The sequence below is a fragment of the Marmota monax genome, unplaced genomic scaffold (assembly GCF_021218885.2).
Source record: "Marmota monax isolate L192 unplaced genomic scaffold, Marmota_monax_Labrador192_F-V1.1 WCK01_AAM20220418_F8-fsc00020, whole genome shotgun sequence".
Classification (NCBI taxonomy): Eukaryota; Metazoa; Chordata; class Mammalia; order Rodentia; family Sciuridae; genus Marmota; species Marmota monax.
The window spans coordinates 6857257-6874950 of NW_026692912.1; the positions used below are offsets into that span (position 1 = coordinate 6857257).

General features: G+C 35.7%; 1 protein-coding gene and 1 pseudogene across 3 annotated transcripts in view; one reads left to right on the forward strand and one right to left on the reverse strand.

The window, feature by feature from the left end:
• Kiaa1958 (KIAA1958 ortholog) overlaps positions 1–17694 on the forward strand; it is a 142748-nt gene that overhangs the window by 39074 nt on the left and 85980 nt on the right. The gene's annotated exons all lie outside the window — the stretch shown is intronic.
• Positions 7096–7613, reverse strand: LOC124097302 (peptidyl-prolyl cis-trans isomerase A-like; annotated as a pseudogene).

Here is a 17694-nt window from a genome sequence, read left to right on the forward strand (position 1 = left end):
CATCCATGATTATTTAGCTTCTTTATTTTATCTTAAACTTCTCCCATTATTGACCTTTAGGCTTATATATCAACCTTCCTGTTGTGCATTTATACATTTTATTTATTCTCAAATATTTGTTGAATGTCATGCTAAGAGGACAGACTTGTGGGTTTATAAATTATAAAGCAAATAATGGTTATCAAATACAGTTGACCCTCATTATTTACAGAGTCCTTATTTATGAATCCACCTATTCACTAAAATTAATTTGTAACTCCAGAGTCAGTACTCGCAGCACTTCTGCAGTCATTCATGGATATGGGCAAAGTATTGAAAAACCTGACTGACCTCATACATACATTCTCAGCTGTATTACAGCAAGACAACACTTGTGTTAGCTCTCATATTGTAAACTAATATTTTTGTGGATTAATTCTGTGTTTTTTCCATTTTAGTAATTTTTTTAAGTGATTCTGCTGTTTACAGTGGCCCCCAAGTGCTTCACTGCTAAAGAATTCTAGTGTTCCTGAATACAAGAAGATTATGATGTGCCTTATGTAGAAAATGTTTGTTTAGATAAATTCTGTTCTGGCATCTGTTACAATGCTTTTGGCTATGAGTTTAGTGTTAACCAGTAATATATAGTATATTGAATAAGACATCTGTAAGCAGAAACACACATGAAACTAGGTTATATATTGATTAGTTGTCAAAAAAATGATGTGACCAAGTGTGGTGGTTCATGCCAGTAATCCTATAGCTACTTGGGAGGCTAAGGCAGGAGGATCCCAAGTTCAAGGCTAGCCTGGGCAAGTTAGACCTATCTCAAAGTTTAAAAAAAGGACTGGGGGCGGGGGCTGGGGTAGTGCCTTAGTGGTAGAGTTCTCACCTAGCGTGAATGAGGCACTGGGTTCGATTCTCAGCACCACATAAAAATAAAGTAAAAGATATTTTGGCCACCTAAAACTTAAAAAAAAAAAAAGAAAAAAAAGACTGGGGATGTAGCTTAGTGGTGGAACAATTAATTGCCTAACGTGCTCAAGGCCCTGGGTTCCATCTTTATTTCTGCCACAAAACAAACAAAAACATGATGTGGGCTCCGGGGCTGTGGCTCAGTGGTAGAGCATTTGCCTAGCATGCATGAGGCGCTGGGTTCAATCCTCAGCACCATATAAAAATAGACAGAATGCACTACCAAAAAAAAAAACAAAAACAAAAACAAACAAAAACACGATATGACCAGAGATTTGCAAGAATCTAACCCTCGGTTTCCTCCTCCAGGAGCAATGATAAGGTATTTGACTACTTGGTAATGGTAAAGTATTTCTGATTTCTCATAGGAGCAATGGTAAAGGGCTTGCAGTGACTTTGTGGAATATAACTAACCCACATAACAAGAATCAACTCTACTTGCAGATTATTTTAAGTACAAAAGAGGGTGCTGTGATGGAGAGTGATTGGTGTGATAGGAAAGATACCTTTTCTTTAGTTGGGCCTCCTGGGAGGTAACATTTAGGCTGAGATCTGTAGAATAAGAAAAAGAATATTTTAGGCTCTTAACCAGGAAGGAGCTTGATAGTTTTAAGGAATTGAACAGACTATGGCTGGAGGAGGATAGCACAGGATGAAGGTGAAGAAAGCAGGAATGTGATATTGCCTTTAAGAGACTACACTAAGTTTAATTTTGGAAGATAATGAGCAGCCATTGACAGATTTCACTGCGGCTGAGATGGGCTGCTCTATGTTTTCAAAAGAGGGCTGGGGTTGTGGCTCAATGGTAGAGCACTCGCCTAGCACGTGTGAGGCCCTAGGTTTGATCCTCAGCACCACATAAAAATAAATAAATAAAAATAAAGGTCTCATGTCCATGTATAACTAAAGAAAGTATTTTAAAAAAAGATAATTCTGTCTGCTGTGAGGGGAATTGTTTAAAGAGGGAAAGAGATAAAATGTAAAAATGAGTTAAGAGGCATGGCCATTTAATAATTGCCTAGTTGCCTCTATTACTTCCTAAAATATTTCTCATCTCTAGCTCATCAGTATATTGCAGTTGAACACCTTTGCTTTCATAACTTCATATTGATCATTCTGCCTAATCCCTGCCCCACTATGACTCCAGAGAGATGGGATCAATTGAAGTCATCATCTTAACCATTCCACTGCCCTCTTAAAAACTATTCCTGGAGTGGGGGAAGTGTCAGGGAGTGATATTAGCCAAATTATATTGTTATATTATAAAAAGAATTATATATAATTTTTTATTGGCATATTATAGTTGAACATAATGATGGGATTTATTGTTGTCTAACATGTATTTATTGTTAGACAACAATAAATCCCATCATTATGTTCAACTATAATGCACCAATAAAAAAAGAATGTGGGGAAAAAACATTCCCCAGTGACTCTCTAGGCCTCTTGATGGCCTGGTGTACCACCATGCCACCACATCTCTCCAGTCCCACCCATCACTGAGCTCTACTCTGTCTGCCCACACAACAGTTGTTTGGGGCCCACATGCCTTTCTTTGCTCTTGAGTCCTTGGTATTTATTTACCATCCTATGCAGGCTGAATGCTCCTGCTATACTATCCCAGGATACCCAAAGCAAGTATCTCACACTTAATCGTTTTGTATCATTATCATCTGTGTTATTAGCCAGCCTCCCAACTTCCTTCCTCACAATTAAACTGTGTGTGTGTGTGTGTATTTTAATGTGTTTAAATTTTTTTTTGAGTCCTCAGCACCCAGTGTCAATTTTGGATTGTGGTGAAGATATAACAAATGTTGGTTGAATGACTCTGATAATCAATGTTTGCCCTTTGCAGGGGCAGTGCTGGGGATTAAACCCAGGGATTTGGACATCCTAAGCAATGCTTTACCACTGAGCTATACCCGCCAACACAAATGTTTGCTAATTTCTTGACCAGAATTAGATGATACTTTTTCTTCATAACATTTTTTGGTAGATTAATAGAAATAAAGGAATAATGAGGAAGTATTGAAGTAAAACCAGTGTCATAAAACATGCTTGTTTGTGCCAAAAGTGTTTATTGAGTGCTAGGAGATGGTCTAACTGCGAATATAGAGTAGTGAACAAAACAGTATCCCTGCCTTCTTGGAACTGAAGGGTGTGTGTGTGTGTGATCTACCTATGCCTGAATATCTATCAGTTTAATATGCATGTATGTGTGTATATATGTACATATATATAATGTATAGACTTCAAACTGTAGAGTAGTTTGATCAAGTTACAGAAAAGTTGGAAGGACAGCTCAGAGTTCTTGCATGCCCCATATTCAGTTTCCCTTAATAACATATTACATTAATGTGAGATGTCTGTTACAAATAAAGAACCAATATTGATACATTGTTATCAACTGAAGTCTTTATTTATGTATTTTTCGTTTTTGCTTTGTATCCCTGTTCTGTCTTGGATTTCATCCACAAAACAACCTTATATTTAGTCACCATACCCTAGGCTTCTCTGAACAGTGGCAGTTTTTCAGACTTACCATTTTTTTTTTAAATGACTTTTGACAGCTTGTATTCCACAGAATATAAGACATCCCTCAATTTGGGTTTGTCTGATATGTTTCTCATACCTGGACAGGGATTATGGGTTCTTAACTGTAAGAATACAGTGATAAAATGCCTTTTGGTGGTCTGGGGGTAACTGGAAGTTGAACCCAGGACCTTGCTTGTGCTAGGCAAGTGCTCTACCATTGAGCTACATCCCCAGACCTTTTTTATTTTTTGAGGCAGCGTTTCCTAAACTGCTGTGGCTGAACTTTAACTTGTGATCTTCCTGCTTCAATGTCCTCCCACCAAGCAGCTGGGATTACAGGTGTGTGTCACAGCACCCAGCTAAATGCTCTTATCACCGCATATCGATGGTATGTGATGTCATCATGAATTATCACTGGTGATGCACTTATCACTTGACTGAGGTGGTATCTATCAGATGTTTTACACTGTTTTCTTTCTCCGCCCCCACTTTGCTTTTTGGATGGAGCAGCCCATACCAAAGGGATAAGGAATGGTGCCCCACCTTCTTGAGGAGGCAGTGTCTACATAAATTGGAATTCTTGTGTTCAGTGGATTGGTCTGATTTTTTTCCCCATTTCATTAATCATTTATTCATATCAGTAAAACTCACAGATATTTATCATATACCTTGGGTTAGAATCCAATATTTTGTTGCTCAAATTGTTATAGCTCTAGTCATTGGGAGCTCTTTTGTTGACTCCTGTGTCCCTTTGTGATACTCCCATTGGTTTATCTTTTGAGTACTTTTTAATTTTCTGGTACTATTTTTGTCTCATTCCTGTCTAGTTGTGAGAAAAATATCAGACAAACCCAAATTAAGTGACACCTTTTATTCTGTGAAATACCATACTAGTAGTTCTTAAAATTGTCAAGACAAAGGTGCTTTGTCTTGAACTATTTTTCAAATTCAAATGATTTACCCTCAATAATTTCATATAGAATTTGAAAATACTTTGATGTGCTTATATGAACTAGGTCTAGTATGGATTAAAATTTTTTCAATATTGGGTTTTGTTTTTGTGATGATTTGCATAGCTATTTCTCATAGGTGAAAAATATATATGATTATGAATTTTCTCTGAATACCATAGTGTTTATGATCACAGTTTTATACTTGAAATTCGTTCACATGTACTTTCACTTTGCAAGTCATATTAGAGAATTTTCACATTTCTCTAGCTTTCAGAAACATTTATGGTTGCCAGTAGCTGAACATATATCATTATGCTGGAAGTGTTTCAGTGATTATACATGCTGAGTGGCAAAACTGCTTAGTCTAAAAAAAGGACTCCATAATATTTGGCTTTTGGTTGTAATTACCAGTCATGCTTGCCAGAAATTAAGTTTAGCTTTTAGAAGCCTGGAATTCTTAATATGTTTGTCTCTAACTAAATATTTCAGACTGTTATGAAACTGTCAATAATTCCATTATATATTTTATATTCATTTATTCTGAGTTACAGTGGATGAAATAACATATAGCAACATGATTGTGCAACAACATAGAAAATGCATAAACTAATAGAATGTAAATAGTAATATTTAGTTTGATTACAGTTTTGTTTAAAAGGAACATGTGGTCCCAAGTACAAATAAAAGACTAGAAAGAAAAATACCAGAATGTTAATAATGAATATCTTTGATATTTTTTTATTTTCTAATAAATTGGCATCCATTACTTGTTTAGTGAGGAAAAGAGAGGCCTGTTTTAAATGGGGAAAGAAACATATTCTGCAGGGCTTTCCAACAGGTACTAATTTGTTTGTTCCATTCTAGATATTGAAAGTTAAAAGGTCTTTTGAAAAAATTCCATCATTCAGATTGATTTTCTGAATTATTGACGAGTGAGCCAGTTCTTATTTTTATAATAACACTTAAAGTTTTATACCCTTTTTAGTTTAAAAAATCTGTATCAAATGGATTTTCAATTCAGTTATATATATAAATGGATCACGGTAAAGAGTTACCACTCATTGTTGATGTAGTGAAAACTTGACTTTACTAATTTCTGTCCAACTGGGGCAGAGTTGGAATCTGGGCATCCTAAAGCCCAGTGAGCAAAGCCTGGGTGCTGAGGCTGCTTCAACCTCATTTTGAGGGATGGCCTCACATTCCTCTCATAGGGGACTGATGGCCTCAATAGATACCTTGGGGAGCCTGTTTAGATTAAAAATACCCAGCATTGTCTAGCTGCTTCTAATTTTTTGAGCTTCTGGTGATAAGGGGGAGGTGAATTGAATTCATGACTCAGGTTTAGAAGTTGCAGAGTAGCTTTTTGCAGGCTTCGGTCTCAGTATGTCCTTGGGTCATAAATAGAAAATTATAGTTTAAAAAGATGTTCTAGACTTAATTTGCAAAAGTAGTACAATTAAAGGCAAATGCATTTGTGGGGGAGGGGATGGGGGCTTGAACCAAGGGGTACAGAACCACTGAGCTACATTCTCAGCCCTTCTTATTTTGAGAAAGGGTCTTGCAAAGTTACCCAGGCTGACTTCAAACTTGTAGTCCTCCTGTGCAGATGTATTTTAAATCTTTTAGTAAAGCTTTTTTTAAAAAAGTAAAATAAACAACACTTTTATTTTTAACTGAGCATTTAAAAATATATTCAAAGGTGATTGTTGTTATTGCTGTGTTTTTAAAATAGGAAAAAAATCATTTTTCTAAACTGGTCCTTGTCCCTAATGGCCAGTACCCTACCTCTTACCTTTCTGTGACTGGGAAGTATCATGATATGCAAAAGATTAGGGACTGGAGTGATCATTTCTCTGACTGCTTCCTGGAAGTGGTATGTTTTATTAGAACATTCTGATGTGTGTATAAACAGTACAGGGATTACCACAGTATTTGATAGCCCTGCTCTCGAGTTAGGATTACAACATTTAACAACGGTCTGCATTCAGTTGGTCTCACTTCATGGTGTTAGTGGAATTAGTTCCTTATGCCACTATGCACAGTATGCTTTGTTAGGCTAGTGTACCTTTCTCTAGCATGCCCATGAGTTCTTCATAGTGGGAGTTATCAGTACACTAAAAGGATGGTCAAGAACTGTGCAAAAGTGTAATATCTTTTCCTAATAATGGCTATCAAAGTAGTCCTTAAAAACAAGTATAACAAACTTTTTCAAAATTGAGAAACAGTTATATAAAATGAAACATGGTAATATAAATCTTAAATGAGTATTTTGTTTTTTCTAATACCAAATCATTACACCTCCAAATTTAAGTATATCCTTCCAGATTTATGAAATATATGTGTATGACTATTATACATATATAATTTATATATATGACTATATTTATATATATATAACCTGCATTTTCACTCTCTATGTAATGCTACAATACATAGTTTCTACTTAATACCATGTTATTTAATTTTAATTTTTTTGTCATTTAGTTTTTATTTATAATCATGACCTTAACTCTGCAATCCAGCTGGATTTGGGAGGGAAATAAGGAAAATATGGAACCCAAATAACTATAGTAAGAACACAAAGATATGGGATATGGTGAATATATTGGGTGGAGGGATACTCTTCTGAGCTACAGAAGCAATGGTTTGGTGGTTAAGATAAATACAAGTCAAATGTGTTAAGAGTTATCCAGTCAGTAATGGTGATCTTCTTGCTGGTCTTGCCATTCCTGGACCCAAAGCACTCCATGGCTTCTGCCATGTTCATGCCCTCTTTTACCTTCCTAAAGACCACATGATTGCCATCTAACCACTCAGTCTTGGCAGTACAGATGAAAAACTGGGAACCATTTGTATTTGGCCCAGCATTTGCCATAAACAAGATGCCAGGGCTGTATGCTTCAGGATGAAGTTTTCATCATCAAACTTCTCCCCATAGATGGATTTGCTGCCAGTGCCATTATGGTATGTGAAGTCACCACCCTGGTACATAAATCCTGGAATAATTCTGTGAAAGCAGAAATCCTTAAGATCAAATATTTTCTCTCCACTACTCAAAGCATGAAAAATTTCTGCTCTCTTTGAAATTTTGTCTGCAAACAGCTTGAAGGAGACATGATCCAAGGGCTGTCCATCGACAGTGATGTTGAAATACACAGTGAGATTGACCATGGCTGACAGAGAATGACCACAGGTGACAGCGATGTCTTGAAAGCCCACTTACTACTATTTTAAACAATGTGGCAGTAAATGTTTTTATATAAAGTTTCTTGGTTGTGCTTTTGATTTTGGTATGGGGATTGAAGCTAGGGGTGCCCTACCACTGAGCTACACCCCAGTCTATTTTATTTTGAGACAGAGGCTCACCAAGTAGCCCAGAATGGCCTTAAACTTATGATCCTCCTGCCTCAGCTTCATGAATTGTGGGATTACAGGCATTTACCACTATCCCCCGTAGTTGCTGATGTTTATTTTTAGAATAACTTCCTAAAGGAAGAAAAGCTGAGTCAGTGGGTACACAAAATGAAAAATATATGCAGGAGAGACAGTAGACTTGGTGGCTAAGTGTAGAGCCTTAGAGCTGTTGGCGTGGGTTTGGATTCTGACTTCCATGTCTACTGGCTCTACTAGCAAGTTACTTAGCCTCTCTGTGCCTTAGTTCACTCATCTGTAAAGTGAATGATAGTAACAACACCTATATCATGATGTAGAGCTTGATCTTGTGCCTGCCTACATATCTCAGGATTATTGTTCAAAAGCTGCATGTTCATGAGTGTTTTCTCATCAAAAGATCCTAGCATCTAGACAGAAAGCATGCTATATTGAAAGGACCAGCACTGAGATGGGCCTTCCCTTCCTCAGCATTGATTAATATTATCCTACTTTTAATATTAGTTACTAAGCAAAAATGGTACCAAAGTATAGTTGTACTCCCTATGTCTTTGTATTAATTCACATATTTTTTCATGTCAGTGGATTTTTCCCTATGAAACACGTGTTTGTTACCAATACTTGTATTGAGATTTTCATCTTTTTCTTATTGATATGTAAAAACTCTGTAGATAGCCCCTTGAAAGATACCTCAAATGTTTCCATAGGACTGCTTTAAAAATCAAAAGTCTTTTGACTTTGTATTTTTTTGAAATTGTTTTTTAAAATATATTATGCTTACATTTTAAAAAAATACCTTTATTCATTTATTTATTTTTATGTGGTGCTGAGGATCAAACCCAGGGCCTCGCACATGCTAGGCGAGCGCTCTGCCGCTGAGCCCCAGCCCCAGCCCTGAAAAATTGTTTTAATTGACAAAAATGTTATGTGTTCAAAATGATCAAGCTTTAGCATGTATTACCTTATATACTTGTTTTTTGTGGTTAGAACGCTTAAAATGTATTCTTAAAACAGTTTCAAGTATATATTACATTACTATAGTCACTGTGGTGTATAGTAGGTCTCTTGAATTTGTTTCTCCTGACTAGCTGAAATTTTGTATCCTTTGACATTATCTCTTCAGTCCTGTTACCCTGCACCTTCTGATAACTACCATTCTGTTCTCTGTTTCTGTGAGTTCAAGCTTTTAAAGATTCTGTACGTAAATGAGATTGCATATTTGTCTTTTTGTGCCTGGCTAAATTTATGCTTTCCAGGATACATTCATATTGGTACAAATGACAAAAATTTCCTTTTTGGGGGGTGGGTGGGGGGTTTAAACCCAGGTGTGCTCCTCTACTGAGCTACATCCCCAGCCCTTCTTATTTTTTGAGTCGGGTCTTGCCAAGTTGCTGAGGTGGCTGTCCTTAAACTTGAGATCCTTTTGTCTCAGTCCCCTGAGTTGCTGGGATTACTGGCATGTACCACCATGCCTGACTAGTATATCCTATTTTAGAGCTGAGTGACATTCCATTTTCTTTATCCATTCATCAATTGATGGATACTTAAGTTGTTTCCATTTCTTGACTGTTATGAATAATGCTGTAGTAAATGTGATGGTGCTTAATTCTCTTAAACGTACTCTTTTTGTCTGTTTGTTTTTATGTACCCAGATGTAGAATTGCTGGTAGTTAGATTTTTAATTTTTTTAATATTTATTTTTTAGTTATAGGTGGGCACAATATCTTTATTTTATTTTTATGTGGTGCTAAGGATTGAACCCAGTGCCTCATGCATGGTAGGCAAACGCTCTACCTCTGAGCCATAACCCCAGCCCTAGACTTTTAATTTTTTGAGGCACCTCCTTACTGTTTTCATAATGACTACTAATTTATACTGCCACCAACAGTGTGCAAGGGTGTCCTTTTCTCCAATTCCTTGCCAGTAGTTGTTACCTTTCATCTTTTTGGTAAATAGGCATTCCAATAGGTATGAGGTGATATCTTACTGGGCTTTTAGTTTGGATTTCTCTGATGATTTTTGGAACACATATTTGTTAATGACAATTTTTTTTACTGTTGAGAAATTTTCAAAATTATCAGAGTTAATTCTCACTTCATTTGTGGCTTTAGTAGATTGTGTCATACTTGTTATGTATAAGGAGGGATTTGTGAACATTAGAACATAATGGAATTGGTTCTTTTCCTTCCTAATTTCCACTGTCTGTAAATGGACTGCTTGTTTCCAAGAGCATTTTTATGTAAATGAAGTCTGTAGCTCTACTGGAAGTGAGTATAAGAGAAAACTGATACTAGGCCTTCTCTCCCATGAATATTTTGGACCCCAAGCCAGAGTGAGGACCAGGAAATGGTAGATCTTGGGATATGCTCTACCACTACTTTAAAGATAGAAATTCTCCTTATATCTATAGGTCCTGTTATCCCAATCAATTATAGGAGAATTGTGTGTGCATGTATTTGTGTCCAGTAAATCAATGAATTAATTCTAGTATTTCTGTGGGTATACAAAGGGTCAAGAACCAGGAAAGCAATCTTAAAGAACAGAGTTGGAGAAATTAAAGATTAAGTCTATAGTAGGGCAACAAACTTTTTCTGTAATGAACAGACTGAAATGAAAAAATATAACTAATGGAAAATAACGCTAAAAAGGTACAGCAGAAATGTTAGCTGAAGGTAGAGCATGATAAGAATGTGATGGAACTAACAGAATTTCCTAAGTTCATGGGGATAGGGTGGGGAAGGTGTTAGTCCTAGATGCATCCCAAATTAGTATGTTAAAAAACAACAAAAACAAAGATGTTAAGGAACCTATGATTTCTGAGAAATAACTACTACCAGTATGTGACTAAATGAGTTAGTTTCATTGGGTAAATCCTGGCTGATATGTATGGTGCTTAAAGATAAAAACTCTTCTTCAAGAGAGTATGCTGGCTTACCAAAAATAAGTGTTACCAAATACGATCTACTTAGCACTGCTTTTTCCTAAAAAACTTTTATCAAAGATTAAAAATATTGAATGAATTAGTTGCTTTGCAAGTGTACTTTTCTTGAATATATATATGTAAGGATTATGAATGTGTTCTTATAAATAGATTCTTAATGAGTCTATTGATATTCATCAGATTTAAAACTGAGTTCAAAATTTTCCAGTATGGTCAAGAATACAGGCCATAAATATGAATTTATGCTGATGAAAATATGAATATATTCCTAGCGAATATATTGAAATTCATTAAATTTTAAACTAGGTTCAGAAATGTCCCAATATGGTCAAGAACATAGCTCATGAATATGAATATAAAGTTATAAAAATGTTCATGAATATATTCATATTCATTAATTTTAAACTGTATTAAAAAGTTTTCCCAACAGGGCAAAGAAGAATATATTCATGAATATATTCATAAGGAGGATATATTCATGAATATAATCATTATAAAGAATATATTCGCATTTATGGAATATATTCAAGGATATATTTGTAAGATCATTCTATAACTATTTGCTTTTTTACAAATTGCATAGGTTTTTAAATGCAACTATGAATGAATGTGAAAGTGAGCCTATTAAAATTTCACTGATGTCTTGAAAAAGTGAAAATGTATAAATTTGTCATAGTGAATTGATCTGTTTATGAATTGGCTTCTAGTGAATAGTTCTTTGGCAAATTAATTTAAAGCCCCCCTTTCTCAGTATGAGATGAATCACTATTTATTACAAGAACTACTCTGGGGAAAACCAATACAAAAATGAGGGGGATTTTGGAAATAGCTGGGCTGTGTACTCAGAAAAGACTGACTAATAACACCAAAGAAGTAGTGGTACCTGTTAGAAGGGAGGGCTTCAAGCCATTGCATGACCTTCAAGGAGCCAAGTGTTTGGGTTAGTGAGACAAGTGTGCCAAGCAGTGAACGTGGGTAGGCACTTTTATTTCAAGTTCCTGGTCCTCCTATAAGGAACTATTTGCTTTTTTACAAATTGCATAGGTTTTTAAATGCAATTTGGATTCACTTTCCAAACCTTATATGGTTTCATGATGAAGATTGTTTCTAGGTCAGACTGCCCTCTACCTTGAGTCTTTTTTTTTTTTAATTGAAGTATAGTGTATATACAATAAAAAATACAAATCTTAAAAGTACCTAGATTAATAAATTCTTACATATGTATACCCCATATAAATCCCATATAAATACCACCCAGATCAAATTAGAACACTTCTTTCACTCCAAAGAGTTTCCTTTTGCCCACTCCTAGTCATTACTTTGTATAGATGACCATTTTTCTGACTCCTATCACCATAGATAGTTCTATTCTTAAAATTCATGTACGTGGACTCTGCTTTGTATGTTTAAGTATATCTGTCTTCTTTCACTGAATGTAATTTTTGAGGTTCACTGTTTGTAGTTTTGTGTATCAGTACTTTGTTCCCCCTCCCTAGCCCTTTTTATTTTTTGAGTGAGGATCTTGCTAAGTTGATAAGGCTGCCCTCAAACTTGCAATCCCCTTGTCTGAGCCTCCTGAGTAGCTAGAATTACAGGTGTGTGCCACTATTCCTGGCTGTTTGTCTTTTCTTTTATTCCTATCTATTTTATGAATATACAACAAATTTTTAATCTATTCTTCTGATTTAGGATTGTTTCCAGATTTTGGCTATTAGGAATAAGACTACTATTGAAATTTTTATGCTTTCCATGGACACATATACTCATCTCTCAGTCTTTTTTTTTTTTTTTTTAAATATATTTTTTAGGTGTCAGTGGATATATAAAGATATTTACATGTGGTGCTGAGTGGATATATAAAGATATTTACATGTGGTGCTGAGAATCAAACCCTGTGCTTCATACATGCTAGGCAAGCACTCTACCACTGAGCTATGACCCCAGCCCTCTCAGTCTTTTTTGATGATAATCTTTTCATTATCAAATTATGTAATGTGTATTAAATACCCACTAGGTATTAAGGAGCATTTCTACTATTGTGTGTTACATCTGCAAAATAGTTTAATTTTACTCAAAATGAAGGGAAAGTGGTAAGCCATGTGATTTGCTATATGCACTTCTCACTTCATCATGTTGTTTTGGTAATTTAGAAAGAAATTCTGACCCTTCAGACAATTTGCTAGCCTGATGTCTCATAAATCAAGCATTCTTCATGACCCATTTCCACCTATGCACAGGTTGAGGCTCAGGGCAACTTGAACAGTGCTTACACAGAGGCTTCCGGCCAGCAACAATCCAAATTGTTCAGCCCAGTTTATTTAAAACAAAACAATACACATGCATACTTTCTCTCTCTCTCTACAGGTATAGCCCTTGGAAAAAAACCTAAAGATTTGAATATTATTACTTCTTTTAACATTTTTTAATATTTATTTTTTAGTTGTAGTTGGGCACAATACCTTCATTCTATTTATGTATTTCTATGTGATGCTGAGGCTCTCAGTGCCTCGCATATGCTAAGTGGGCACTCCACCACTGAGCACAACCCCAGCCCATCTTTTAACATTTTATAGGTACTTGACATACTTAATCTAAGCAGAAATTAACCATAAATGTAAATGGATGCTTAATGAGACAGATCTTGTGAAAGCCTTGATTATATGGTATTTTTGTTTGTATAAAGAATTCTGTAAGGGGCTGGGGTTGTGGCTCAGCGGTAGAGTGCCCGCCTAGTCTTGGTTATCATAGTATTTATAAGACATTTTAGTTGAAATGTGAAATCATTAAAAGTAAGTTTTCTTATCATATTTATATTTTCCTTATTTATGTTGTGATTTTTCCCATTTACTAGTAAAGGATGTGGCTGTTAAGCCTATTCAGTCTTTCTTATCCTAGTAAACATGTCCTCTTTTCTATGTGCCTGGTGTTTGTGCACTAAGATCCTCCTTCCCATAGTTCCACAGTGTATTAGATTTATTTCTTAAGGCTTTTTTTTTTTTAATGTAGCCTTCTTCCTAAACTAGAGGGAAAGTATTTAGTGACATGAGAAAATTTAAAAATTTTTCTGTACTCTTAGACTTGAAATGAACGTGGAGCCTGTGAGGGCCTGAGAGACCACTGTTCAGCTTCTCTATTTTATTGGTGAAGAACCTGGAATTGTAATTACTTCTTCACCATAACTAAAACTGCACTGTTTTATAATTGCTGTTCAACTATAGGTATTTCTAGTAAGACTTTAAATGGTGGGAGTAGTGGCTACATGTCTATTTAATGCTGTATCTCTGGAACTGAGCACAGTGTTTGGAAGAAAATAGGCATTCACTTATTGATGTTGAAGAAATTAATAAATGAATCAAGATTGGCAAAGGGGACTGCTCAAAGTCACACAGCCATTTAGTAGACAGCCCGTAGGCAGGAGCTGCTCAGTCCAGTTCAGTACACTAAAAGAGTTTCATTATCTACTCCTCCAGTCTGCAAAGGTCTGTGGCAATAATTACTTTCCTTAAGTGTAATTCCAGGCTCTGTGACATGTATTTCACACAGTGCCTTTCAATATACAGAGGGGGGATACACAGAAAGCAGCTAACCAGGGAAACATCAGAAGATGTGCTGTCTTCATTTTTCTAGGAGTCCTTTACAAGATACTTTTGTACTATTAAAAGCATCAAATCATCAAATTTGGGGTGGGGTCGTGGCTCAGTGGTAGATCACTTGCCTCACCCATGAGAGGCACTGGGTTCGATTCTCAGCATCACATATAAATAAATGAATAAAATAAAGGTCTATCAACAACTAAAAAATTTTTTTAAAAGCCATCACATTTATTCTGCAACCTGTACAATCAGAAAAATGAGAAATTATACCCCATTTGATTAAAAAAACTCATCACATTTATGGAAAAGAAGCTTTCCGCAGTTGCAGTCTCATTTGTAATCTTATTTTTAAATTTAATATTTCTGAAATAATTGCATGCCCTAGCAATAAAAAATTCTGTTTAAGGTTAGGTTCATTAACCTCAGGTACTCAGACTCTTAAAGAGATGCTTACAACACCTCAGGACTTTTGTTAATTCAAATAGTATCTTCCAGAGTCAGGAATGTGGCTCAGCCGTAGAGTGCTTACCTAGTATGCTTGATGCCCCGAAAACCCCCGTAAACAACAGCATCCAGTAATATCTCCCAGAATCATCATGATCCTTCAGCTTCAACCTTAGTTTTTTGATCTCTTGACCTCCATTTGGGATCTTAAATCTGTTTAGCACAAAATGATAAGCATGCATATTCACAGAAACTTGTTACTGATGGTTTTCTTGGAGAATAACCTTAGGGGACATTGTCTTTTACACTAAGTTCCCCACTGTTACCTGCACTCATCTTTTTTATTTATTTATTTATTTTTTAATTAGTTAGGCACAATATTTTTATTTTGTTTATTTATTTTTATGTGGTGCTGAGGATCGAACCCAGTGCCTCACATGTACAAGGCAAGTGCTCTGCCCCTGAGCCACGCTTCTAGCCCCTGCACTCACCTTTTGATTGCATGATGGCTTTTCCCTTACTCATATTTGCTCTGCTATCAGAATTCAAACAATATTAAGAGAGGATGGAGAAAAGAATGAAAAGATTGGAAAGAAACTCCTGCCAAGTCAATGTGATTTCTTATATGTTGTTCTATTAAAATGTGTATATTTTATATTTTATTTCATATGAAATGATAGGTTCATTTTTTCTTTGTCATTTTTACTTAACAGAGAGATACACAAATGAAAATGCTTTCATTCTTTTGAAACATCACTTTAACACTTGAAATTTGTGCTGTTACTTGCCAGGAGTGAGTTTTTCCTACTTGTGACATGTCGTGGAGATGAATTAGATGGATGGGTTTCCTTCTGGATAACACTTGTTTTTTGCTTGTTTCTTTGTTGGTCTTGGGTTTTTAAAGAGGTAATTAAGGTAAAACAAGGTCTTTAGGCTAGGCCCTAATTCAGTATGACTGGTGTGCTTATAAGAGAGGAAATTTGGACAAAGAAATGCACACACAGATGGTGAGACTTTAGAAGACATGAGTTCATCTAAGAACTAAGGAGAAAGACCTTAGAAGAACCCCACCCTGCTGACAACTTGCTGACCTCCAGTGTCCAGAACTGTGAGAAAATAACTTTCTGTTGTTCAATACCAATCTCTGGCATTTTGTTCTGACAGCCCTCGCAGACAAATGTAAGCATAATATCAAATACCTGAATGGCAGATTTATATAGTGTTATTAGAGATATCAAGAAAAGATTTTCATTGAAGATGGTAACTAAATATATACATTTTCTATTGCTTGATAAATATGTAGTGGCATTGTTGAAAGGACTATAACAAACATCATCTGTTTCCATTTAGTCATTTCTGTTTCCTGGTAAAATTCAGGCTGTATGCCCTTTCTTCCTCCCTCCCTCCCTCCCTCCCTCATTTGTTCTTTTTAGATGTAGATGATGATAGAATGTATTTTGACATGATACATATCTGGAGTATAACTTATTTTAATTAGGATCCCATTCTTGTGATTGAACATGATGTGGAGTTATGCTGGTCATGTGTTCATATATGAACATAGGAAAGTTACGTTGGATTCATTCTACTGTCTTTCCTATTCCCAGCTGCTCTTTCTTCCCTTCACTCCCCTTTGTCTAATCCAATGAACTGAATTTCTGTTCTTTCCAGCACGCGCCCTAACTTTTGAGTTAGCATCCGCACATCAGAACATTCAGCCTTTGGTGTTTGGGGATTGACTTATTTTACTTAGCATGACAGTCTCTAGGTTCATCCATTTACCAGCAGACACCATAATTTCATTCTTCCTTTTGGCTGAGTAATATTTCATTGTGTAGATCTACCATATTTTCTTTATTCATTCATGTGTTGAAAGGCACCTAGTTGGTTCCATAGCTTAACTATTGTAAATTGAGCTGCTTTAAACATTGATGTGGCTGTGTCACTATAGTATGCTGATTTTAAGTCCTTTGGGTATATACCCAGGAGTGAGATAGCTGGGTCAAATGGTTATTCCATTCCCAGTTTTCTGAGGAATCTCCATACTGCTTTCCAGATTGGTTGCACCAATTTGCAGTCCCACCAGCAATGATGAGTCTACCCTTTCCCCCACATCCTCACCAACATTTATTGTTACTTGTATTCTTGATAATTCCTATTCTGATTAGAGTGAGAATCTCAGTGTAGTTTTAATTTTCATTTCTCTAATTACTAGAGATGTTGAACATTTTTTCATATATTTGTTGACCATTCATATTTCTTCTGTGAAGTGTCTGTTCAGTTCCTTTGCTAATTTATTTATTGGGTTATTTGGTTTTTTAGTGTTAAGTTTTTTGTGTTGTTTATATATCCTGGAGATTAATGCTCTATCTGAGGTGCATGTGGTAAAGATTTTCTCCCATTCTGTAGGCTCTCTGTTCACATTCTTGATTGTTTTCTTTGCTGAGAAGAAGCTTTTTTAGTTTGATACCATCCCATTTATTGATTTTTGATTTTACTTTTTGTGCTTTAGGAGTATTGTTGAAGAATTCAGTTCCTAAGCTGACATGATGGAGAGTTGGGCCTACTTTTTCTTTTAGTGCACAGTGCCTCTGGTCTAATGCCTGGGTCCTGATCCACTTCAACCAACCTATTTTTCTTAACTCATATCCTGCTACTTTCCTGGACCTATTCTGTTCTTAAACAAATGAAATATTTGCTAATCTCTATATACTCTGAACATTTTATCTTTTTGTCTTTCCTTATTATTGTTTTCTTCTTGGACTTCTTACACTATGCATCTTAAGTCAGATTTTTATTGAGGCTACCTTCTATGCTGGAAACTGCTAGGAACTGAGAGTGTAGTGATGAGTGAAACTATAGGCCTCGTGCCCAAGGAGCAAAC